This window comes from Heliangelus exortis, chromosome 2 (genome assembly GCF_036169615.1).
Source record: "Heliangelus exortis chromosome 2, bHelExo1.hap1, whole genome shotgun sequence".
In the NCBI taxonomy this organism is placed as follows: Eukaryota; Metazoa; Chordata; class Aves; order Apodiformes; family Trochilidae; genus Heliangelus; species Heliangelus exortis.
In genome coordinates, this window is record NC_092423.1 from 66397466 (window position 1) to 66422214 (window position 24749).

Genomic DNA, 24749 nt, shown 5'->3' on the forward strand with positions numbered 1-24749 from the left:
GGGTGTAGCCAGGGGAGGTTGGTCTCTTTTCCCAGGCAACCCTCAGCAAGACAAGAGGGCACAAGAGGTCTCAAGTTGTGCCGGGGGAGTTTTAGGTTGGACATTAGAAAGAATTTCTTTATGGAGAGGGTGATCAGACATTGGAATGGGCTGCCCTGGGAAGTGGTGGATTCTCCATCCCTGGAGATATTTAAAAAGAGACTGGATGTGGCACTCAGTGCCATGGTCTGGTAACTGCAGCGGTAGTGGATCAAGGGTTGGACTTGATGATCTCTGAGGTCCCTTCCAGCCCAGCCAGTTCTATGATTATAAGTGCTGCATGAGAAGCCACTGAAGATTGTCTCTCCATGACCTCATGTCCTTCAAATTCTCTGTATTTTTTCCTTGGTTGCACCAGGTAAGGGACAAAACAGCTTCATGTGTGCAGCAAGGAGTTGTGGACTTGTAGAAGAGGTGGCAACCATCAGGAAAGGAAAGCATCTGGCTCTCAGGGTTCTGAAAGAAGCCAAGGTGTGGCCACTGTGGGTAACTCACCAGCCATGCATCCGTATGTGGCCTCTGTGGAAAGAGTGTTAATGCTGAAGTAGTTTTGTCCTGTGGGTGTATCTGCATGCAAACATGCTCAGTCAGTCAGAGACTTCATGGTGCTGTGACTAGTGTAGCACTGGATGTGATATTTGTGCTGTGGCTTTTCCAGTTGTATGGCTTGTGAACCATGTGGATTTTCCTAGAACATAACTCCGTAGGAGAAACCAAAGGCTACTTTAGATTACGAAAATGTTTTGGAACTGTGTTTTTTTTTATCTGTAGGGACAAATGCTTTCATCATTTCTAATTTTCAGAGATAAAAGTTAACCATAAAATCCCAGAAAAAAAGTTAAATAATCTCATGACACTACATGGAAGCCTCAGGACTTTCCAAGGCTTCAACTAAGTCCTCTCTGCTCCCTGGAAAAATTGAAAATTCCACATATCCTTCATCACAGAGCTGTTTCTTTGGTGTTGGCAGGATGGGTGAAGAGGAAGCTATGAAGAAGTCTGGAGTCTTTGGCTGGAGGATTGGTGGCTCATTTAGAGCAAAAAGGAGAGAAACTTTACCAGGTAGGTTGATTTATAAACTGCTGCTGTTTGGAGTTACTTGTAGGATTGGGATGTGTTATCCTATAAATTGCAGAGAGATGAATGGCTAGGCAGAGGACAGGGAAGCCTCAGTTGAGATTAATTTCTTAAAAATCTCTATGATTTATTGTGTTGTGATCTCAGCTAACCCAATGTATGGCACCTTCACACGGTAGCAAGGGTCATCTAATATACCACTAAAAGGCTCCTGTAAATCTGCAAGGGACTGTTTCTGGACACTTTCTTCTCCAATTTACAAACATTTGCCCAAGAAAAGGAAGTAAAGCTCTTTAAATGGAGTCACTGTATCTGTGGCAAAATACTTTAAGAAAACATGTTTGGGGAAAATGTTCTTAAATCTCCCTTGGTTTTTTTCCTTCTTGCTTTGTGGGATTATTTTATCTTTGTGGGGTTTTTATCAGTATAATGCTTGTGGTTGGTGTGAGGGAAGGGTCTTATGATTAATATTTTATCTTGGGAAAGCTCAGATCAATATGTTGTGCTCTCTTTTTTGAAATTTAATTTCATATAGGCTGCTCCATTTCCAGGGTTGGCAATTTCCTCCACAACCTTTCTGTCTACGGGTCTTTGAAACTGTTGTGAATTTGTCTCTCACAACTTTTGACTTAATATTGATATTGTGACTTGGAACAAGAGCTCCAGGAGAGGGCAAGAAGAGGTGTCCAGCCACTGTTTGCTGTGTGGCTTTTTTTGGCCTGAGAGTCTCAGGAGGAGATACAAGTAAGGAAAGAGAGTGAGGAATTTTGAAGGGCACAGATATGTGACCTGGTTTTCATTGCCTTTTGGTGGAGAGTGCTTGTGTGAGTGCTCTTTCTAAGTTCATAATACCTTTTTTCCCCCATAATGTAATTCTTTTAATTACAATAGTAATAATTTTTCTGAACTGTGTTACAGAAAGTCCCTTTTCCTTCTGCTTGCTTATACATCTACCTGGTGGAAAACTTCCTGTTGCAGTTTCAGCCAAATTGAATTGTTTAACAGAAATATATACTAGCTTTGTTGACATTTTAATTTCAGATATATTATATTCCATTTATTTATGGAAAAATCTACAAGATAATGATTTTATCCAAACAGGCCTTTCAGGCTTTCTGAAAAACAGTCAAATGAAATATTTATAGAGGATTTTGTTTCATGAAATATTTGGAGGTTTTGACTTTGAAAAGTTGTTTTTAAATGGTTGGGTTTTGTAAGGGCTTTTTTGTCTTGAATAAAATCTAGATGCTACTGCATGATGGAAAATTGGTCTTTTAATTGGCTATATTTATAATGAGGAATTTTCCCATCTCTTTTTTGTAAGAATAATAGTGCACCCTCCAGCTAAGTGACTAAATTCCCCTCTGCCTATTAGGCTGTAAGAAGCATTAATTGAATGTGATATTCCTCTTTGCTTCTTGACCTAAGATTATGTGTAGTCAAACAACAGTGCTGTTTTGCCCTCTAGTTGAATGCTTTTTAAATCCAGATTAAATGAGTCTTTCTACATGGTGACACTGAAATGTTTGTATTCTATAGGTGTCAAGAAAACTGATATACTAAAATCCAGAGCTGTGTAATTATGTGCATTTACCCTGCACAGTTTAAAAGCAGTCTGAAACCTGCTATGTCTCTCAAGAATCCTCCACTATTCGGAGCGAGAGCTAGAAATGGAATTCTACTATTTCTGAAAAGCAGAAATCACCAGCATTACAACACCCTGTACATGCTGAAAAGCTTTTATTTCACACTGGAAGACTCTGAAATGAAAACCTGGTTAAGCTCACTTTTTTGGTGGTTTCTTCTATTATGTCTTTCTTGCTCCTTCTAAGATCTGTAGAGTTGGTAAGACAAGCAGCAATTTGCAAAAAGCATCCCAGTGAAACAGAGGGAGGTGATACTCTAAAGCTCTTGCTTACTCTAATTCTTCCAGTTTTATATCTTCAATGTGCATGTAAACTGGGGGGCATCTTAAAAGATTTGCTGGCAATTGTTTGGGATACCCTTGCTAATGGGTTGTACTCCTGGTAAGAAGCAGGATCAGACATCATAAACTGATTGCCAATAAAATTTTTCAGAGGTCTTGGGGACCACTACTGCCTGGATGCAATGATGTTGCTCCCGGAGAGATTCTTTTTGAATATAAGAAGAAAATTTTTTACTGTAAGGACAGTCAGATATGGAACGGTCTCCCAGAGGAAGTGGTGGATTCCCCCACTTTGGAAAGTTTTAAGTCTCAGCTCGACGGGGTGCTGAGACACCTCATGTAAACAGTAATATTAGAAGGGTTGGACCAAATGAACCCTGAGGTCCCTTCCAAATTGACATTCTATGATTCTATGATCCTATGGCCCTCTGCATTGTGTAACTCAGCCTGGTATTGGTTTGTTATTTCATTGCTTACTTTCTTCCTGCCACTATGGATAGTCTGACAACATATGTTTGGTGGTCTATCATACAGAATCTTTTTCATTTTTGCTCAGCAAGCTAGGCATTTATTGATTTGTATAGGGTTTTGTCACAAAAACCAGGGAAAAACGATTTATATGGTATTTTGGACAATATCTACCCTGCCTGAGAAGCTGTTCAAGTTGGTAAGGGAAATTAGGAGACCTGAAATAACTTTTAATTCTTTTATCAGGATACATTCTCAACTGAAGGAATATCCTTTTAGATAGACATGTGAAATCACAGGAGAGGAAATTATTTTGGTTTATAACTAGGACTCACTGTCAGTAAAGATATGCAGTCTCTGACTTGACTGAGCATTTCTTAGGTTGGACTTGGAAGGACATAAAGGAAAATGAGACTGTAGATGCAGACATCAGTAAAGGCTTCAGTATCCCTGTTTACATACCTGGTAAGAATAGGAGTCCTAATGATAATGAGCAAAGAGAGAAGAGTGGAGATGAGGAAGAAAGTATATATGAGACTATTAGGGAGATGCAGGCTTGAGGAAAGATGAATTTGCTGCTTTACAAAGGAGATGATCTTTTCATGGAATGAAGATAATAATTTTTGTTGTTTTGAAGACTGGAGTGGGGAAATTGAGGTTCAATCTAGATTTATATCTTTTTTATTAATTTTAAGGTTTTGTAAGAATATGCAGATTTCTTGATACTGGCATTCTGTATTACTTTTAAAATGATCAAGAAAGGATTCCCTGCATACAGGAAACAATTACTTTCCTAAGTCATGGTTCACTTGGCAAGGAGAATGAATCAAGTGGTGCTGTACTGACTTCTTGATTCTGAAAAAAACTGGAAGGGCATGATGAACAAAGAAAGAAATGTTCATGAATCCAAGGTGTCCTTGAGGAAAACAAGGCTTCTAAAGCTTAGAAGATAAAGCAGCAAGCTCTGAGACTCACAGGGACAGAAATTAATGGCAAATGGGAAAAGAATTAAAAGGCTTCAATCGTTATAGTTTCAAAGGAACCATTTCCTTTGTTCTCCTTGTCTTAAGTGGAGGCTGATGTGAATCCTGGAGAACTGAGCTTAACCTTGATGCAGGGTCTGTAAAGAAGTTTGAAAGAAACGTTTCTGGCTGTTGACCCAACTGATAACCTAACACTGAATATTGTGTTGCACAGAACTGATGTCAGCCCCACAGACCAGTGCTGAATATGCCCTCATGGTCTTCATAACCTCCTGGGGTCAGGAGAAATCACCACATCCACTCTCCTCAGCTTGAAAGTGGTAATGGAAATCAGACAGCATCCAGGCTTCCAGAGGACTAAAGCTCTCAATCAATGAGTCAGTCTCTGTCTTTCAGATCTTTATTATCTGTGTTGCTAGAGTGGCACTGCTGAATTGCAGTCATCTGAATGTTCAGCTTCTCATCCTAGAGCTGCCTCCTCTCTATAAAGTGATGCATTCCTCCCTCTCTGGAGTACCTGAGTACAGTGAGTTGATACAGCTCCCTGGAGCTGTCTCTCTTTGCTGCAGAGAAAACACAGACAACTAATCTGGGCTATGCTAAAGTCCTAGCTGGTTGTGGTGGAAGGAAGAGTATCCAGTCCTCTCTCACTTGAGCTAGGTCTGAGTGTGGTGAAGGAAAAAAAACAAGTAAGGGCTACAATGAAGGCAGCTGAGAAGAAGCTAAGCAGAAATAAGGATAGCAGATTCTTCTTGCAGACTCTGTAAGGCAAAATGTGATGTGTGGATGGGCCTGGGTTAATGGCACTTGCTTTAATACCATGGTGTGCTGAAACCTGGATATCCCAGAGGACATGGATACAGCTGGTGCAAGAGTTATTCAAGTGGCCAGCAAGGGATGATAGGAATGGTCACCAGATCTTATTCCCTGGTGTCACTGGTTGTGGTGAGCTCCAGAGTGGATTTCTACAAGAAAGGAGAGCTGAGGGCAAAGAGGAGACAGAGGTCTGTGCTGATCAGTGAAATCAGGGAAGTAAAAGGGTGTAGGCTTTCTGAAGAAGCCTTCTTCTAGGAGGGAAGGAAGGTCCAAAGAGCTGAGGAGGAGAAAGTAGGAGGTCTTTGGCTTCAAGTTCCCCCTGTCTTCATAAGGGTTCCAGTATGAAAGGAGTACTTCTCCCTGGGAGAAGCAAAATTTGGCTGACCAAGTACCTCAATGTACTGTTAATTTCTGTCCTTTTCTTTTGCCTGTGATCTCTTCATCCAGTTGCCACTTGAAATGTAATGCTGCCATCTCATTCACTTTCTTTCCTTGGAAGTAGAAGATACGCAAATTCTGTTGCAGGATACATGTATTCCAGATGTTTAGGTAATGCTTGTGAGTTCTTTGATAATTGTATATACATTTCTGAATATATTTACTTTTGCAACTGTTCTCCAAACTGAGAAAAGTGTCTGTAATTCTCAAGCAGGGAGATGGGGTAGCTTGATAGAGATTTTCACAGAGTTCACACCATCTTTAGACAGGTCGGTGGGAGGCTATGTGGGAGACATCTAGCAGTTTCCATTCTAGTTTTGAAACACTCTCTCAAGAATATTTGATTGCTCTAGTGCAAAGCTATTTCCTTGGACAAAACTGAGATGGCTGGTGAGGGTGTTTGGGCATAGTGATCCCTAAATGGCAATGAAAAGAGAAACATCTTTGGCACCATTACAAGTCAGGCACTCTAAGGATTTCAAAATTGTGTCCTTTTTTTATAACAATAATAAATTTGGCATTTATGCGGGGAAACATTGTGAAAAATGAATGCCTTTTGCTACTTTCACAGCTGCTGATCCAAATCCAGTGAGATAATGGCCAATAAAACTTTGAGCTGGTAGGCTGAGTTCTGCATTGCTAAAGCCTTCATTATCTGTGGTTTTAGAAAATGTACACGTGTGCTAGAGTGTCCCATTGTTCCTTTGCTGTTTTATTATTTTGACAGCTTGAAGTGGCTCTGATGCCAGCTCTGAAATGCAGGTTTAGCTTATATTGAACCTGCTGTCTGTGTACTGGTCTTTAGCTGCTTTGCAGGATGCTGTTAAGAGCAGTTAGGTTTTATTTGCTGCCAGACCATACTGCACTCTCTTCTCTACTGAAACACATTACATCTCACATCTCAGTCCAAACATACTTGATTTACTTTTTTTTTCTCCTTTTTCTTTTTCTTTTTTCTTTTTTTTTTTTTTTTTTTTTTTTTTTTCTCATACACACACACACTGTGTAGAGTTGAAATTAAGACCTTCAGTTTTTTGGAATTCTTTGAGTGAGTTAAGAGCCAACCTACTTGGGCATCCCAAGGGGAATGTGACTTGGCAGTTTCCAGAACTCCAGAAATGTGTTGATTAATGGCAGTCTCTGTTGTGTGCCTAGGTCGTAGCAACGATAGTGTGACCAGACTACTTTTGTTTTTATAGTATGGGCCATATTCTTTATCAGGTGCTAGGCCAAAACTCATTAGGTTATCTGCTGCAGCTTTTAGGATAACATAGGTTTCATTCACATCTTTGGCAAATCCAGTAGCTCCTTGTTTGAAGAAAGTTTATGTTTGGCCATGCTGGAATAAAATACGGAGCTCTTTTATAACCAGGATCAGTTTTCCATACTCTGTGGATATACTCCATCTCATGAGAAGTCACATCTGAATTGGTAGGTATATCCCATTACCAGTTCACCTGCTGGTTCTTTAAAGATTATATCCAATTTAAAACAATGATACTTCCCACATTGTGCCTTTTCTTTCCCTAACTGGTGTACAGTTTAAAAAATGATGTATAAGCTATCACCCTTCCTTGAGAGATCCTTGAGAGAGAGCAGGGTTACAGACACAATGACTTCAAACAGCACTGAAACACTTTGGGGTGGGATATTTGGAGTCTATATGTAGTGTGACCATTGCTCTGTTAGGAAAAATGTAACACCTCAGGCTGGAACAATGCCAGTAGATAAGGGCATGTGCTTGCATAAAAACTCCACCCAGACAAACCACAGAATGTTTTAAAATACAAGAATTATGTGGTTCCTAAGAATTGAATTAAGAAACTGTTGGTCTATCATAAACCAGGCAATGTTCTGTCGACACCAAGGATCTTACAAAAGACTCTGAGGGCTGTTTATCAGTGCAGCATCGTTGATGTATCTCATCAGATCCCAACTGAGCTTCTCAAGAATTGTGCCATGTGTTTCCTCATCATAGATAAAAAGAAAGCTTCATGAAATTATGTCTGTAGGCACCAGTGAGTCTCTGCAGGGGAGGCTGAGCACAAAGCACATTAGGAGTTAGATCTTACACTTAAGAAACTTTGTCAAGAGTGTGGCAGGAGAGTTGGGGATGGGCTGGCTTCTATTATTCTCTGCTCCAAAGGACACCTTTCTGGGAGGGAAGCAATGTATTGGTTGTGGGTCCCCTCTTTAGGTAAGGGAAGCTCAATGCTGACAGTAGCATCTGCCAGAGGATCTTAATAGAATCATAGAATGGTTTGAGTTGGAAGGAACTTTAAAGATCATCTACTTTGAAGTGCCCTGCCACCTCCACTAGATCAGGTGTCTCAAAGTCCTGTCCAACCTGCCCAGGGAGGGGCCAGACACAAGTCCTCTGCAACACCTGTTCCAGTGTTTTACCACCATCACACCGAATAATTTCTTAATAATACCAAATCTAAATCTACCCTCTTCCAGTTTGAAACTGTTAGTCCTTGTCCTGTTCACTCCATGACCTTGCAAAAAGTCTCTCCCTAACTTTCCTGTAGGCTCCTTCAGGTACTGGAAGGCTGATATAAGGTCTTCCCAAAGCCTTCTCTTCTCCAGGCTGAACAACCCCAACTCTCTCAACCTGTATTCATATGAGAGGTGCTCCAGCCCTCTGATCATCTTCATGGCCTTCCTCTGGACTTGCTCCAACAGCTTCGTGTCTTTCTTGTGCTGGGGACTCCAGAACTGGACTCTGTACTCCAGGTGGGGCCTTATGAGAGTGGAGCAAAGGGGGAGAATCACCTCCCTCAACTTGCTGGTCATTCTTTTGATAAACCTCAGGATATGGTTGGCTTTCTGGGCTGCAAGCACACTTTTCTGGCTCACGTTGAGTTTTTCACCAAACAGCATCCTCAAGCCATTCTCCTAGGGGCTGTTCTCAATCCATTCTCTACCCAGCCTGTGTTTGTGCTTGGAATTACCCAGACCACGTGCAGGACCTTGCACTGGACCTTGTTGAACTTCACCAGTTTGCATGGGCCCACCTCTCAAGCCTGTCAGGGTCCCTTTGGGTGGCTTCCCTTCCCTCCAGCATGTCAGCCACACCACAGAGCTTGGTGTCATCAGCAACCTTGCTGAGAATCAGAAAATGGAAATTGTTGTTCTCTTCTACCTCTTTACTATCTCTGACTCCTTGTCTGTAGTGCATAATTTTAGCGCAGTATTACCACATGTCTGGGTGTGCTGTACCCAAAGGGTGTAGAGTGATTTGCTGTTCCCCATAGCAGGTTACAGCATAAGTGTTCCTCTAGGAAAACTCTTCCTGAAGTCACACAGACAGATCTTGCTGCTGGTTATATGCATTTGGAGAAATGCCACAGTCTTTGGTACTGTCCCTTGAATATATACAGCCAATGGTGAAAGGTTAAACTCTTCTTTTTATCTAAGGAGACAGAAGCAATTGCAGTGAGAGGATTTTAAAGCAGAGGACTTGAAACAAAGGATTACTCTTCCTTTCCTTGATTTTAGAAGAGCCATTAAGTTTTTAAATTTATTGTATCTGTCTGTCAGATACAGTCAGGTCTTTCATGGTTAATTTTAGAGAGCTAAAACTTACACCAAAATCACTGAAATACAGAACCAACTTTTGTCCTTTCCAGCCAGCATATAAACATTATAAACAATACATCATCACAAAACTTACTTCTAATTGCATGTTACTGTTTCTTCTGTGAGGATGAGCAAACATTTATGCCCATGGGGAGCAGCTTTCCCCTAAATATTTGGAGATCAACTGCAAACCTCGGAAAGAAGTCCAGATGGCTCCCTGACATCCATGTACTTTTGATAACCCAATGTTTTCTTTCTCCTCCATGGCCAGGGAACCTGGTGTGCCCTTCCAGTTTACTTTCTGGTTGCTTAAAGCTCTGGTAAGTCCACTCAGCCCAAGTGTTGCCAGAAATAATTTTTTCTTTTCTCCTCCCTTTCTGGAGACAAGACCAGACACTTAAAGGCCTTCAGCTGACTGCTACCATGGCTTGCCACGTTGCGTAGCCCCAGCTGTACAAGAAACAGCATCTGTAGAAGAGTGCTACTGAAGTCCTCTCAAATGTTTTTGGCAAAGAAGAAAAGGAGAAGGCTCATTTGGAGTGTGAAAGGTTTAAAGCTTCTGTGTTGGTCCCCAGTGCCTCGCGAGGAGCAGAGCACTCAAACAGGAGACTTATGTGGGGTGAGTTGGCTTGGGTCTTCACCAAGTCATAGGAGTGAGTGGTAGGAAGATGGCAAGGGCCTCAGCTGGGGGCATGCATCCTCCATTGATCATAGTTTGTTCCTTATTTTCTGATGGGAGAAAAATGAGGTGAAATGTTCAGCTCCTGTCCTTTTTGTTTATGCGATTGCTTTGCTCACTGCTCATTTACAAAAAGAGAAGTCTTTTTGTTCAAATGGAAGCTCTAATGCTTCACTCTAGAGGCAATTAAAAAGAGCAGACAAAACATTGTAATATACTGAACAATATGCAAATGTTTTTTTTACTTTTTACAGAAATATATGCCTGCAGATCTGTGTTCCATTTCAGAGATTAGTCTAGAGGTATTTGATCCATCAAACAGACAAAAATCTTTACTGAAATGGGGAAGGAAGGAAGGGAAGGAAGAAAGGGAAGGGAAGGAAGGTTGAAATTGAGGACAATACACCGTGAGTTTCTGGAACATTTTAAACTTCAAAAATATGCACATGTGGGTTGTGGACTCCTTCATATTGTTACAGGACCTGCCTCAAAAAGTCTGTCAGAAATGCCAGGGCACCAAGGCACTCATTTCTTTTTAGATCAGACTCTGAGAGTAGAGCAAATGCAACAGAAAGGTCCCCAGGCTTGTTTTACAAACATAGTGGCTGCAGCACAAGGCAGAGCACTTGTGCCATGTTTTTCATTCAGTTGTCTCCAGATATGGTGGACATCTCCCAGATGTCCATAGTCTGAGGTTGGAAATGGCAATCACAGATTTTTTGCCAGAGCAGGTATTACCTGTATCTCAGGTATTATGCCAAACTCAATAGAAATGCAGTCTTCTGCTTGGATCCCGTCCAGATCAAACTTGTGCTGCTGAGTGCCCTGACCATGGGGACACCCAGAGTCTGTGTCTGTGACACCCTGGTGAGACTTTTTCACCCCTCTCTTCTCAGGAGCCTATAGCCTAGTTTAATGCCACATACAACATAGAACAGAAAGATAGAGCTGATAGTTCCCTATCTTTCACCTGGAAGTTGTCTGTCTGGCCTAGGGGTGGTTTCTTCAAGATGTGTTTCCTGCTTTTCTTATGGCCAAACTACACTAAAGAGAAAGGAATTATTAAAACACAAACAAAAATGAAGCAGGGAGGTGGAAGGGAGCCACTAGGATGGGGTAACTTTCTTTTTAAACAGTATAACTAGGTTGTGTTATGATTATACTTTGCCACAGAAAATTAGCCTTGCAGAGGAGCTTAAGAGATCATTAAATCTTCTTTCCCTCTGAAGGCAAGTGCAACTATATCAACATAATCCTTAACAGATATGTGTCTACCTTCTCCTTAAAGGTGTCCAGAGATGGAGGCTTTAAGCTGGGGCCTCAAAGATTAAATAAGCATTAACAAGATACAGAAATGATCAGCTGCAATTACTAGAATTAAGCCTGTTTTCTAAGGAGGTGGAAAGATTAATTTTAATTTTAAAATATCAGTGTGTTAATTAATTAGCCAAGCCACAAAGCTAATTGAAAATGAATCTCTGGAGAAAGATGAGCCAGGAAATATCATGGTCTTGCTTCCCCACCCAAAATTGAAGTCTCTGTGTTTTATGATACTGGATTGACAAAACCTGCGTAAGTATCTTAATACTTCTTGGTAGAGGGCAAAGAGGGAGGAATGCAGTCAGAACAGAAAGCATTCAGTGTGGTTTTATTCATGAGTTACCTTTGTCTTCATTTCACATGGTGTGGAGGTGAGCAGGTGGTGAGACAGTAACTGGTTAAGGCTCTCTGACTTACCTGCCTTGACTTAGGAGCTCTGTGGGTTTGCAAAAATCTGCTGCTGAAAATCTGTATTTATGAGTAAGGTGAGTTTGTCAGGTTTAAATGCCTGGCTAGCCAGTTTTGTCTCTTTTGTGGTTATGATGGCCTTCTTTTAGCACCCTTTCTCTCCAAAAATTGCTGAGGGATGCATGGGGAAAATTTTCTGTGAAAATTTTCTTGACTTCAGAATTGGGTCATGAGGCATTGTCTGAAAACTTGATCCTCAAAACTAAGCTCTCAGCAGAAATCACTGGAATTGCTAAGAAGTATGTTGTTAAAAAATTCAGGGGTTTTTTTTTGTTTGTTTGTTTTTTCACCCAGACAACTTTGTATCAAGCTCTGCAGGGATTTGATTACAAGTCCAGTATAGCTGATGGAGGCTGCTGTTTGTACTACAGCAAGTCTAGGATTTACATATGTTAGGCTTGCTTTCTGGTACAGACTTATTTCTGTCACATATCTTCAGGTCTCTGTGATATTTTGCTCCAGAGCCAATGTAGTTAAGGCTACAGGGTTTTGAGCTGAGTGCATCCTTTACAGATATAAATCCCTTTTCTAAAATGGGAAAAGGAGAAGTACAGTGTGACTGAGAGCTCAATCTGAGCTTTGCATCTAAGCAAAACCCCAGTCCACATGCAAGGCAGGAAGTGAATTGCAGGGCTTCAGAAATAGCACAGAAACCTACATTTTGCTTGCAGATGCACCATTCATATCTCCCACAGGGGCTGTAGTTCAGCCACCTCCAACAAAGGCAGCAATCCAGGTGTGGAATAACACATAAAAAGTTATGTTATGATATGCAGTCACAATAAGGCTACCTTACAGCAGGTGGGCAATCTTCTAATTGCTTGCAGTGTGTGATGGAAGGTTGCCTTGATGCAGAGAGTTCCTGGAAATGGAGCTGAGCTCAGTAGAGTGGGACTTTGAAGGTTCAGTCTGGTCCCATGAAGCTGCACTTAGGTCAGGCTTGGTGCAGGCTAAAAGGAGGTGAGCCAAAATCCAGCAACTTTTGGCTGAGCATGGGAAGTGGGGCCTGGCATGTGAAGCTAATGAGATATGTCAAAGTAGCTCTAGGCAGCTGGGCTCCATCCAGCAATGTCTGCTTTGCATTTTTCATTTCTTTTTTTTCTTTTCAGTGGGTCTGTGGAGTGAACTCTGACTCTTTTAAAATGACCCAGAAAATGAGTCCAGCTGACCGTGCGTGCTTTTTCCCAGCTCTCAGAGTTGTCACTTCCTTTCTTTCTGTCCTTTGTAAGGCATGGTGTGGGCAAGAATACACATGTACAGAAGATGTATAAATAAATGCATGCCTGCAGATTACTCTGGCAGCAGTGGCATCACATTATGGAACAAGGCATGGAAAAGGCCAAGGTGAAAGCAAACCAGCTGTCAAATCCTGCCCTCCCCATACCTGTGCATGATTAAGATCATGGCCTGGATTGTGCCCTGCCTGGTCAGAGAATTAACATGGGAGACTTGTTGGCATCCTGTGGATGAGCACAACCACAGTGTCCCTGTTCAGCCACCACACAGGATCCAGGCTGAACCCCAAAATATCACACAGGGTGCAGTCTAGCCATGCACATGGGTCATCCTGGTCCAATGCATACCTTTTAAGGAGCAGTGGAAAGGCAGAGTCCAAGTACCCTCCCTGGGCTGGTGATGATGGGAAAGGATTAGAGAGCTGTTGAGAAAGCACGTCCTAATTCCATCAGTGTGGCATAGGTTGTTTTTGTGCACTTCTGACGTAGTCTGCTGCATCAACAGGCTGATGAATCTACCAGCATCTCTCTAGAGAGTGTTAAGAACACGGAGGATTGTATTGCTTTTTTGGAAGGCATGAGTTTCTAGCACTTCCTGAACACTTGCAGAAGAAATCTCAAAAATCTTGATTTTTCTAGAGCGCCAGTGAGAAATGAAAGATCCAGATGCTTTCGTGCTGTGGTATTCTGTCATCACTTTTAATGGAGCTCATAGTAAATGTCCATGTGGGACTAAATATCTATGTGTCTGTTAAGCAATTTCTTGTTCTGCTTATGATTCCAGTAGTTTTTCTTATTAAAACAAAGGAAATAGATTGTTTCATATCACCTATATTTGCAACCCCATCGTAAAAAAGAAGTTTTGTGGTTGCTTTTGTTGTGCATCTCAAGAACAAATATCTGAATCTGGTTTATGCAGATGTACCAAACACTTTTTTTTTTTCTTTTTTTTTTCAGTGATGGAAATTACAAAACCTTTTGGAATATCACTTTTTATCTGCCTGAATGAAAAATAAACAAGCTCCTTGTTCATTCCCACCTCCAACAATAATAATCCGGAAATTGTTTTAAGCGCTGGAGAACACCCATAGGGGATACAAAATGGAGAAACAGAATTGTCAGCTTTCCTGAATGATTAACCCTGGGTTTTAAATTAGGCAAATGAAATTTCATCTTGAAAAATAATTTTGAGAAATCATGACTAGATGAGAGGACGGCTTTCCCTTGACCCAATTTAGTTTATTTTAAACTATACTGCATGGTACCCTTGTCCGTGATTAATCCCACGGGGGAGCTCGATGGGAAGCAGATTATGGGAAAGCAGTCTAATGAAAGTCATTTTGCAACTTGGAAAATGCAGCCATTCCCAGGACGCTGGGGTTGGCTGCTCAGAGTGAAGGGAAAAAGAACAAACACAGGCTGTTTGAGGGCTGGATCTCCATACCCTCCATCAGCACCTCCTTATGTGCTGTGGACTACTGCCACGAAACAGAGATAGAGGTTTGGGGTGGGGGTGGTGACACCACCTTCACTTTGGTAGAGCTGTGCCCAGGCTACAAATGGAAATAACTTGCCATCAGCTGTTACCGTCAGTAGGAGAAGTTTTGTACCTCTTTTCTTACTGTGCATAACAGTTTTCTCTGCCAAAAGCTTCATTGATCAAAGCAGAAATGAAGTTAAGGAGCTGACATTTGCTGTCCTCTCTGCAGAGAGAGGAATGCTGGCTCTGCAACTTAAGGAATGAAAGAAAAAAGGGAAATCGCCTTGCTCCTCTTTTACAGAGCACTCATTAACCTCACTAACAGGTAAGAAAGAAGCTTTTTTAAACCTCATGCCTGGGGATTACACTACTCTTAATGTCAGCATTGATGTTTCTACGTAGGTATCCTCCTGAAAACATAACCCAGGCAAGCAGAGGTTCTGACTGTGCAGATTTATCCTGAGGGGATGAAGAAGAACAGAGTTGCAAAATAAAGGCCCAAACCAACCCTTTTCAAAACAAAGGAATATCTACATGGTTTCATTTGTAAATTTAAATTTCAAAGAATATAAATATGTTATTCAGTGTGAAAAATAAAAGGCTGTTTACAAATGTTTTAGCATTATGCCTTAATACAGTGACATTTCCTAGAGCCAGTCATGACTTTGAGCCATATGATGGCTAAAAATATTAAAAGAAGGATTACCACAGCAACAATCACATTGCTTCCCTTCTGCAGAGGAAATGGAAAAACACTCAAACTTTGCCAATCTTAATAAATTATCCAGATTATCAGCACTGTAGGGAAAGCTGTACACAATCAGCTGTGTGTGTGTGTTTGTGCCAGTGAGTGTGCACAAGTGTTAACTGGGATGCAGACCATTAAATATGTGTATTAAAGGGGAGAGCTCTAAAAATATGACCAAGAGAAATTATTGCCATGGTTGTACCTTAATAAACCAGCAGATACCCTACCCAGCATGGTGCTCACTGCAGTCCAGATGTCGGGCTCTGCTCTGTTTGCAGTGGGTGGCCTGGAGATGGGATGTAGGACACCAGTGCTCTCCTGGTCTCGGTTCAGTATGAAGCTGGGAAATGGCTGGTTTGCTCACCCCAGGTTGGGAGTGCAGATGTAGTCTTAGTCCACTCTGGCAAGTTTTTTTATGTATTTGGCTGTGGTTTGCTTTGCCAGAACAAATTGCCTGGTTAGCCAGTGAGGAAGAACAAGGGTGGAAAGGTGAGGGGAAAGAGTAATATTGTCACTGCTGGAATTTAAGCACCTTGTACAGGAGTTCTGCACTGGAAGATTCCTCTAACCAGGCTGGTCAGACACTTTTAGAGGCAGCCCAAGGAAAGGATATGACTTAAAGAAGTGGTAATGATGTCACGATCCCTGGCAAATCCAGGATGCATCAAGGACTCCAAAATCATTTCAGGGAAGCCCAAAAGCATGTGGCTTTTGGTCACATGAAGACAAGGATAATCTTGGAGTGCAAAGGCTGAATGTTTCCATTCCTCCTGCTTCTGCCAGTAGGAAGACTAAGTGTGTAGTTGTTTATTGAACCCTGGATTATCAGCCAGCCAGAGGGCTGCCATTGTTTTCTGGATTAGGTTTCTAGCTAGAAGCATCCCTCAGTTTTTCTGGGATTACACATTTTAAGTCAATACTGTGTGACTGGTCTTCGTTTTTAGCCTTTTATAGTTTTCAGGATTGCAGATCTTTTGCACAGGAAGAGTGTGCTCCTGCTGGACAAATTTAAGCCTACTGATAACAGACTTGCTTTTCTTCATTTTCTTTCATGTAGGCTAGTGCAGAATTGGGCTTGGATACCAAGTAATGCCAACTATATCTTGGCTTCATTTGGAATTTCTAAAGAATGATTGGTCCAGTATTTACTGTGATGTTGATGCAGATGGAATTCCAGTTATCACCTGTACCTGATGGTAACATGGCTGGAAAATGGTTAAGGTGACTGCTGTCAAAAGCTTACAGGGCTTCCTTCTGACTTTCAGCATTCAGAGGCCTCGGATGCCAGTGGCAGAGAAGGTACATAAGCAAACATGAGGTTTAATTTGATCACAGCTGAAGAGCCTACGTGGCTTTCACTGCTGTTATCTTCACCTTGCTGTAAAGGGCAGTTTGACAAAATTGATTAGTCTAAAATATTCTGCTTTTAATTTTTCAACTTTGCTTGACAATTAATTTCAAGAAACCTGTGGGCCCATCTACTCCTTGCTCCCTTTTCTGTCCTTTGCTGTCTGCCACCTTGCTGTGCCCACTGTTCCTCCAAGGCTGGCATCCTGCTGAACTGCAGAACCTTGCCACATGGCATGTGCTTTTGCTCAGGAATTTGTGCTGGCTGGTAGTGACACTGAGCCATTGCAGTGGGGGAAAGCTAGCAGCAGCAGCTGAACTTAATGAATCCTCTATCATCCTGCAACAGGGACAAGAAATCCAGAGCTCAGAGGGTTTTCATGGAGGCCTGCTCCAATATTGATGTGTGAGTGACTAGAGGAGATGAAAGCACATCTGGATGAGCTAAGGAATACATATGCGCTAGAATTATTTTGCATTATATTTAATTCAGTGCTTGCACCCTAGAATTTTTTTCCCCAGCTCTCCTTTTTTAGGATTCATTTCTTTTTCTGGATAAGGAAAGATATGAGCAGTGCATATGGTTAGATGTATGTCTGTTAGATGAATGATTCTGTTCTTCTGTGCTGGACGCTTGAAAAGAAAATGTTCCCCAGGCTGTGGCCAAGGAGGGATTTCTTAAGATGGCCCTTAGAGTGAGTTACATGTTTGTTTTTCTCTCATATATTTGTTATTACTCTCTTTGCTTGTTTCATTAAATTTGAAACAAAAGAAATTTTGATTGTAGGAAATTTTGATATAGCTGTTCAGGAAATGGAACAGGATTAGGTCTGTGGAAAAGATCACTGAGGGAATCCTACAAGAACAGCACATTGCTTCACCAACCATCCCATCAAAGCCAGGCCTGGCAAGGACATCTCTGTAGCACCTTGACCTACCTGTTAGGAGATAGATTCTGAACTAGATGATAACCCAGGTTGATTGTTTTTCCCCTTTCAAACTCTCTCTTTCCAAACTGAGATCCGTATAACCAGCACCCTGATCTACAAATCTGATGGAGACCTAGCTGCAAATCTCATATTCATGTTCCTGATAGTGATGTCATATTTAAGAATCCACCAATTTCTTTGATCCAGATCTGCTGGATGAAAGTCTCAAATATCAAAGATATATCTAGACCAGCTGTGGATCAGATGCTTCTACTGCATATTTCTTTTTGTCACAGAATTAACTCGCTTGCATTATAGTTTGGGAATAAGAGACTCAGCAACCTCTAAGCTGAGCATGTCCTCAGAGTCCCTCCTTGGGGGGACAGTTTCATGCATTTAGTTGTACCTTCCTGTCAAATGTGATGTGAAATCAATGATGAGTAGGAAAACCATTAATATTTTTCCCTGCACAGTGTCAAAATTTGACTTGGCTGTTTATTTTTCATAATTTTTTACATATGACTAATTTACTTAGGAAGGGTAGGGGAAAGCAAGAGTCTATTTGGGATTGGAGTAAAAAATGAGAGAAAGGAAATTTGGTAGTGGTTCTCAGCTGGAGCTTCTAGGAGGCCTCCAGAAGCCTGTCCCATACCTGCATCCCCTGACCTTGTCATCAACTCTCATGCTTTGTTATGTGCTCACAGCAGGGTCTCAGAGGAACACAGCTGCTGCAGCTGCTCATAGACTAAAAGGAGACCTTTTGAGTAGCCAGAGAATGGTGCATTATTTAGTGCATTCCTGACTAAAACGGAAATGAAATGATTTTGTGAGCAGAATGATTTGTTTGTCCTTTCACTTGGATGCATCCTCTTTGCACCACACAATAGTATAAGGTATGAAGGCTGCAAAAAAGAGGTTCTATATAAATAATGTGTCTGGAAAAGTGTACATCTCTAGATTATCAACTGATACTGTTAAGTATCATAACCAGATGTTATTTCAACATGAAGTATTTACTTCTTTCAATTTATCATGAGTCTCTTGGAAGGTGCCATAGCAGGACATTCATTAGGGATGTTTAATGAATAGAGCATTTATTATTTGCATAGACAGAGGCTTCAGCAACTACCTCCCAGGGAACTGTGATAGCCAGGTACTTAGGCACTCTGTGTATCTGTTGGGTGAAAGAGGGGAGGCAGATGGGAACAATTTTTCACAGTGTCTAACTTTAAATTTCCTATGTGGTCTTCCAGACAGGATCTACCTCTCCTCCTGGCTGTGAATGAAGACTGCAATACACTCTGCTGCAAGTCCATCTGCTCTTGAACTCTATAAATACTTCTCAAAAGATCTATCTAATAGCTTTTTTCCTTTGATGTTTCCAACACCATTCATGAAGGCTTGAAAGTGGTATTATTCACATGTCTGCCAAGGTAACAACTGATGTGAGAACGGGCAGTTTTCTCCCAGAGATGGGCATGGGCAGCAAACTGGGGGAAGATCCAATGCCTACCAGGGATTTCACTGAGCTCAGCAAGCCTTGTTCCAAATGTAGGAAGAAGAAACCTGCACAAATGAAGAAGTGCCCAGCAGACCATGAAACTTAATTGGAGAACCCAGTCATAAAAATTTTCAATAAAATGATAGCTATCTGCTTCTATGGGATTATTTTTATTACTCTAGGATTATATGAGGTAAACGGGGGTTCTCTAAATTGCTATAAATGTTTCTGTTGCTTGATTGGTATTGTCTTAATTGTTAGAAGAAACATCACAGGATGACATGAAATGACCACCTTTCTACTCAAAGGACAAACCAACTAAAAAAGAAAGGAATGAAACCCAGCTCTGATTTCTAGGATCCCAGTTAATCGAAATGGACATGACTGGAGAAGCATAAACACTTGAGCAGCTTTCAAGCCGTTTCTTGGCCATGTTCTTACTGACACTGAGCCCTTATTTCCAACCATGGTGTCAGCTCATCCCATTGCAGCACCCCTCAAACCAGTTTTCCCTAAAGGATGCAGCAGATATGGTCTGGGAGAAGAGCTGAGCACAAGCTGGCAAGCATTTGCTGCAGAGAGTTCTAAGTGCTGGGGGATTTAGTCAAACAGTGAAGTACAAGCTTCTACTATGACTCATGTGGTGTAAACCTGGTGCTAAGTATTGTACATAATTAAGACAACATTATTACAGTGAGATAGCACTTCTTTTTTTGACATGGTTGAAGTCTTGAAAAGGTGTAATGCTTGCAGCCTTCAGAGCTGTGAAGACGATGAGGAGTTCTGATGAGAGTTCATTCTAAAAGATACCATGGCTACTGTGAGTTAGATCATAATTTGTGCTATTCCTGAAGGTCTGAATGTATATTTCAGTCGCCTTCTGAAAGGCTGTGGTTTTTGCGAGAATAAACACAACCTGAAAGTAGAATTCATTAGCTAAGAATTGCAGCAATGGCCTCTCTAGATGTTGCAAGGGTTTGCTGATTTTATGCACACAAATCACCAATTTTATTTTGAGCCACATTTCTCAAAGAGGTGCTATTGGTATTTCAAGTAACAGACAAAAATACTTTTATTTACTGTTTAGTGCAGTGTTGGTAAAAGTGGTGTCAGAGAGCTAGAGCTTCAACATTTGAACAGCAGGTAGAGAACAGAAGTATTATTCAGCCACTGGATCTACCAATGGGAAAAGTTAAACAAGAAGGTCATTACAATTTGGCCACTAGCCCAAACTTTTTCCTTCAGGGATCCACAAATAAACTTTGCTTTTTATGACTGCATGTTGTTGATTAAAATTCATTAAGCTTATTGGTTGCTCAAAAGCCATTTGTTCAGGTTATTTTCTTTGCATTACCCTGAACTAGAAACTGTTCTTTATGGTGTCATGAAACTGTTTGTGTCCATTGATAAGCTGTCTGACTTGCAAGTCTGGGAAATCATACTGTAAGCAGGTGATGTGGATTATTTTGAGAGACAGGACTTCAAATGAACCCATTTCCATCTGTGTATTCCAGCAGATGCCTTTGAAGCATGTTTATGCTCATACTTGAAAATACATTGGTTACTTCTTTAACCTAATGGTACCATCACTTTTCTTATAATTTCTTCATGTGCCTCTTGTACCTCATTTTCATGCACTTTTCCAAGGAATTATCCAAATAGGTTACAGGGACTACAGAGTTTCAGGAGGACAAGGCACTTGAGTCAAGACATCTGAGCCACAGACAGCAAGCCCCTCCTTTTTGCACAAGCTGAACAAACTGGATTTTTATATCTCTGAAGATTAAGAATTCCACGGGCCTTTCTGAGAAAATGATCGTTTAATATAAAAGCTTGATTAATTCCTGTTTTGTTTGCACTGCTGTTTTCTGAATGAGTTTCCAATCTATTAGTGAAACAGTAAATGCTTCCCCGGCAACCAACCATTGATGTTTTAAAAGGAAATCAAAAGCAGTGCAAGGTTGTTGAAGAAAATGTCTTGAAAGGAGAAGACTGAAAGATCATACCATTCCTGTGATGGCTGCAAAATTTTGTGAAGATAAAGCTGAGAGAGAGATGGGCCAGAGAGAAAGATCAAGGAGTCAAGAAGAAGTTATCTGCCTGCAGAGCTTTGTGCTAGAATGCCTTCTTGTAGGCTTACAGCCTAAAACTTTGTAGACGTTGATCTGTTAGGGGCATTCAACCAGAGATGGAATTGCAGGAGAGGATGGACAAGCCTCAGATAGAGAAGGACTTATTGACCTTTTTTTTTTTTTTTTTTTTCCCATGGACTTTGTGCATCTTTGACAGGATTACACAGCTTCTGGACATGTGAGAGAAATACTGTGAATGCCTATTCTTCATAACATAGGGTTTTAACATTAGCTGAGCAGCCAGGGACCTTGCTGTGGCTGTGTGCTGAAGCTGCCCTCCTGGATGCAGTGCCTCTCATCTGATCTGACTTTTCACTCCAGCCATGAGCTCACTACGAGCACAAAGGGAAAAATATTTGTATTCCACTGTGCACAATGACAGTAATTTTGTGGATGCAGCACAGTGACAGAGAAAGAGACAGGTATGTGGACCCTTTAGCATGCATTAATTTCTTCTTATGTTTTCCTTTTTTGAGCCACGTTGCAAAAGGTTATAGTGGGAATAGCAAAGGAAAAAACAAATGCAGACTTCATAAAAATCAAAGCCTACAGCTTGTGCTGGACGGGTATATTTGGCACACATCTGTGATTATGAAATTACTTTTAAATTGCTTTTGAACTTCATCTGGATAATGAATCATTCTTTCAATTTCCTTTCTCCGTCCAGAACATCCGACATTAACAAACCAACCAGTTGTGATGTTTTACAATCCACATTTGAACCTACTTCTCAAAAACATTGCACACTTCCCCAAATAAGCAATTGCTCAGCTCATTTGCACAAAGATAAGGTCAGCCTTGGGACTGAAAGATGGATCAGCAACCCACTTTGGCAACCATCTTTGAAGTGAGCCAAGAAGCAGTTGCTGCACTAGAGACCTGTAGGATTGCAGCATCATGTTGCAGAAATGCAACATCAACAGGCAGCTTAAGTGCTTCTGTGCAAACAGATATTGTACAGCCTTGATTTGGTTGAGCTGAGCCCATTCCAGGGCTTAGGCATATGCATAGAGATGGAGATACTTGCACAACTTTATTAAGATGTGGTTAAGTGTTTTGTTGTGTATGGGCCTACAGACTACATCTGTGTTTGTATTAAGAGGAAAAGCTGTTTCACAAGACATTTGGGAATTTTAAAATGTATTATTGTTCTGAACTGGAATAGGAAGTTTTACCCTGAGATGAAATTTAGGAAATCTTTAATTCCAGAAATCTTGTAATTGAGTCTACTTGAAACATCGTGTGTCAGTAATGTTGAAACGCTTTGTGACATTAAGATTAAAACATTGCATGTCTGCATATGTTACTAAATTAATTAGAACCAACTGTCAACTAAGCATGCTGGGACTGTCTGAGTTGTGTATTACCCACCTCCTGCATGCAGGAAGAGCTCTGGGCTGATCTAGCTTCTTGGCTGAGCTTCTTGCTCCATGAGCACTGTTGTTCAGCCTAGCACTGAAGCAAAGATACCCATCTGTGCATGTTGTAGAGCTGAACCTACTAAACACTCCTTAGCCCAAATAGCTTTTGGCAGGGACATCCCAAGTGTCTTTTACCACATCTTTGACTCAAGTGCTTCAGGCACACAGGATACAGACCCTGTGCTTGAAGGTGTTTTGAATCTCCTTGACTTATCAGATCTGGCCTGGATGTATCCAAGATGACTCAACACTGTCCTGGAGCTGTGATAGTTTGGGAATAGCACAAATGGCTCACCCTCATTTGCATGGGATGCTGTAGGTGGCAAGTGAGCTGCAGATCTGCAGTAGCAGCCAGTTGGGGTGCAGGACTGAGCTGCAGCTACTTAAGCTGGGGCTTTGCAGAAACTTTAGGGTTCTCTTCCCTGAACTCCCCAAGCCTGTCCTGCTGTAGACATCCCAGTACCTGATGGCTATAATCTGTTTTTTATATCTTCTTACTGGTTTAATATAAGCAATTATAATTTTCTTCAAAATGTTGTGGATTCAACATTCAGTGTAAGGAGATGGATGCACCAGAAAAGCATTCAAGCAGCTCTGTGAGTACATAGCAAGAATGACAGACAAAGTCTTACCAGGCTGAATACAGTGTTTTCTCTGCCTGACTCCAGATACAGTGGCTGTTCAACTGGAAGTAGATATCTGTCAACAGATTCTGTAAAGGGAGCACAGAAATTACCCGTTTCCCCTACTCTTCAAGTTACAGTCTCTCTTCTCAGTCTCATTGCCTGATGGACCAAGTAGCATTGATCCCTAGGCCAAGGGTTTCTTTTTGGGCATGTGAGATAAAGAAAACAAAGTGGTACTGAAGTGATTGCTTTATAAAGATCTCTTTCTTTGGCCCAAACATATGGTATGGATGGTGAAATTTATTCAGACAAATGTTTTATCTAAGATGGCTTTGCCTGCTTAAGTCTGTATGTAGTATGGCTTTGCTATGATGTCAATCCTTTTCTTTTGGGGTTGAAACAAAAATCTAAGGTCCACAGCTTTTGTGTCTCATAAAGCTTCTGGGTCAGCTGGCCACAGCAAAAAAAGTTGTCCAATCCCATTTTTGACAGTTCCTTCATCCTTTAAGATCTGAACTCCAGTAAAACATAAACCAGTAAACTTAGCTGGAGCTGATGAATATCATCTGTTATGAAAGACCCCTCTGCCTTACCTTGGCTTCTCTTGTAATCTTTATGTATGAAACTTGGACAGCCTCTAGTACCCAAGTAACAGAATGATTTGGATTCAGATGTTGGTAAGAGTAGGAGTGGGAATCTGGATTTTATGTTCGTAACAAACAATACAATTGTTTTCTTATTTTGCTGCAGTTACTACATATGCAGTTTCACTTCTGTCTAAGCAAAGCACCTTTGTGGACAAGTAAAGAAAGATGCATGTGTTTTCCTGAGCCTGAACTCATGAGCTTCTGCATACCTTGCTGTAAGGTGATGCTTATTGTAAGAAATGTATTTTACATGATTGGTAGTAGCAGTTATATTCTCAGAGAAAAAAGTTTATTGGACTGTATACTGTGTATCACTGATAGTGATTTGTAGCAGTATCTTCCATAAAAGTGAAGAATAATTTAGCATTTGAAAGCCAGGCCTCAAAACCAAAATAAAATCCTTTTCTTTTTCTGTACCTAGGTTAGGATTCATCTCACCTCACGGCAGACATTGACAGTGTAGACACATATGGTAAGACCCAACACCCCAAACTCCCTTTGCAGTCAATACAGGGAACAAGCACTTTTAGGCCATGATTCATCTGACCTATTTACATGTCTCCTGTAGGAGGAGATGAATCACTGCCGAGACTGGATGTGTGGGGAGGATAAAGGGAGCCTATGGTGGCCAGCTCAGATGTAGGTGCTAATTCAGATCTACAGCTTGAATTTAGACTTGCAGTTTGGAATAACAAATTTTCAGAGAAGGCTTAAGTTTCTTAAGCCCCGTTTTTCCTAGTGGAATGTGTGTCCAAATACATACGTGGTTTATACACACACACACACACACACACACACACACACACACACACACACACACACACACACACATGTATTTTTATTCTTCCAACAGAAACATTTGCAACAATATCTTTTGAAAACTGGC

The 24749-nt window shown here is 41.1% G+C and overlaps 1 long non-coding RNA gene across 1 annotated transcript; it reads left to right on the forward strand.

Moving 5' to 3' along the window:
• Positions 1 to 316: 316 nt before the first annotated feature.
• On the forward strand, positions 317 to 24642 carry LOC139792738 (uncharacterized). Its single transcript, XR_011724380.1, has 5 exons — positions 317 to 521; positions 1010 to 1101; positions 1668 to 1873; positions 18790 to 18969; positions 19092 to 24642. It is a non-coding gene; the product is annotated as an uncharacterized lncRNA (long non-coding RNA).
• Positions 24643 to 24749: the final 107 nt, after the last annotated feature.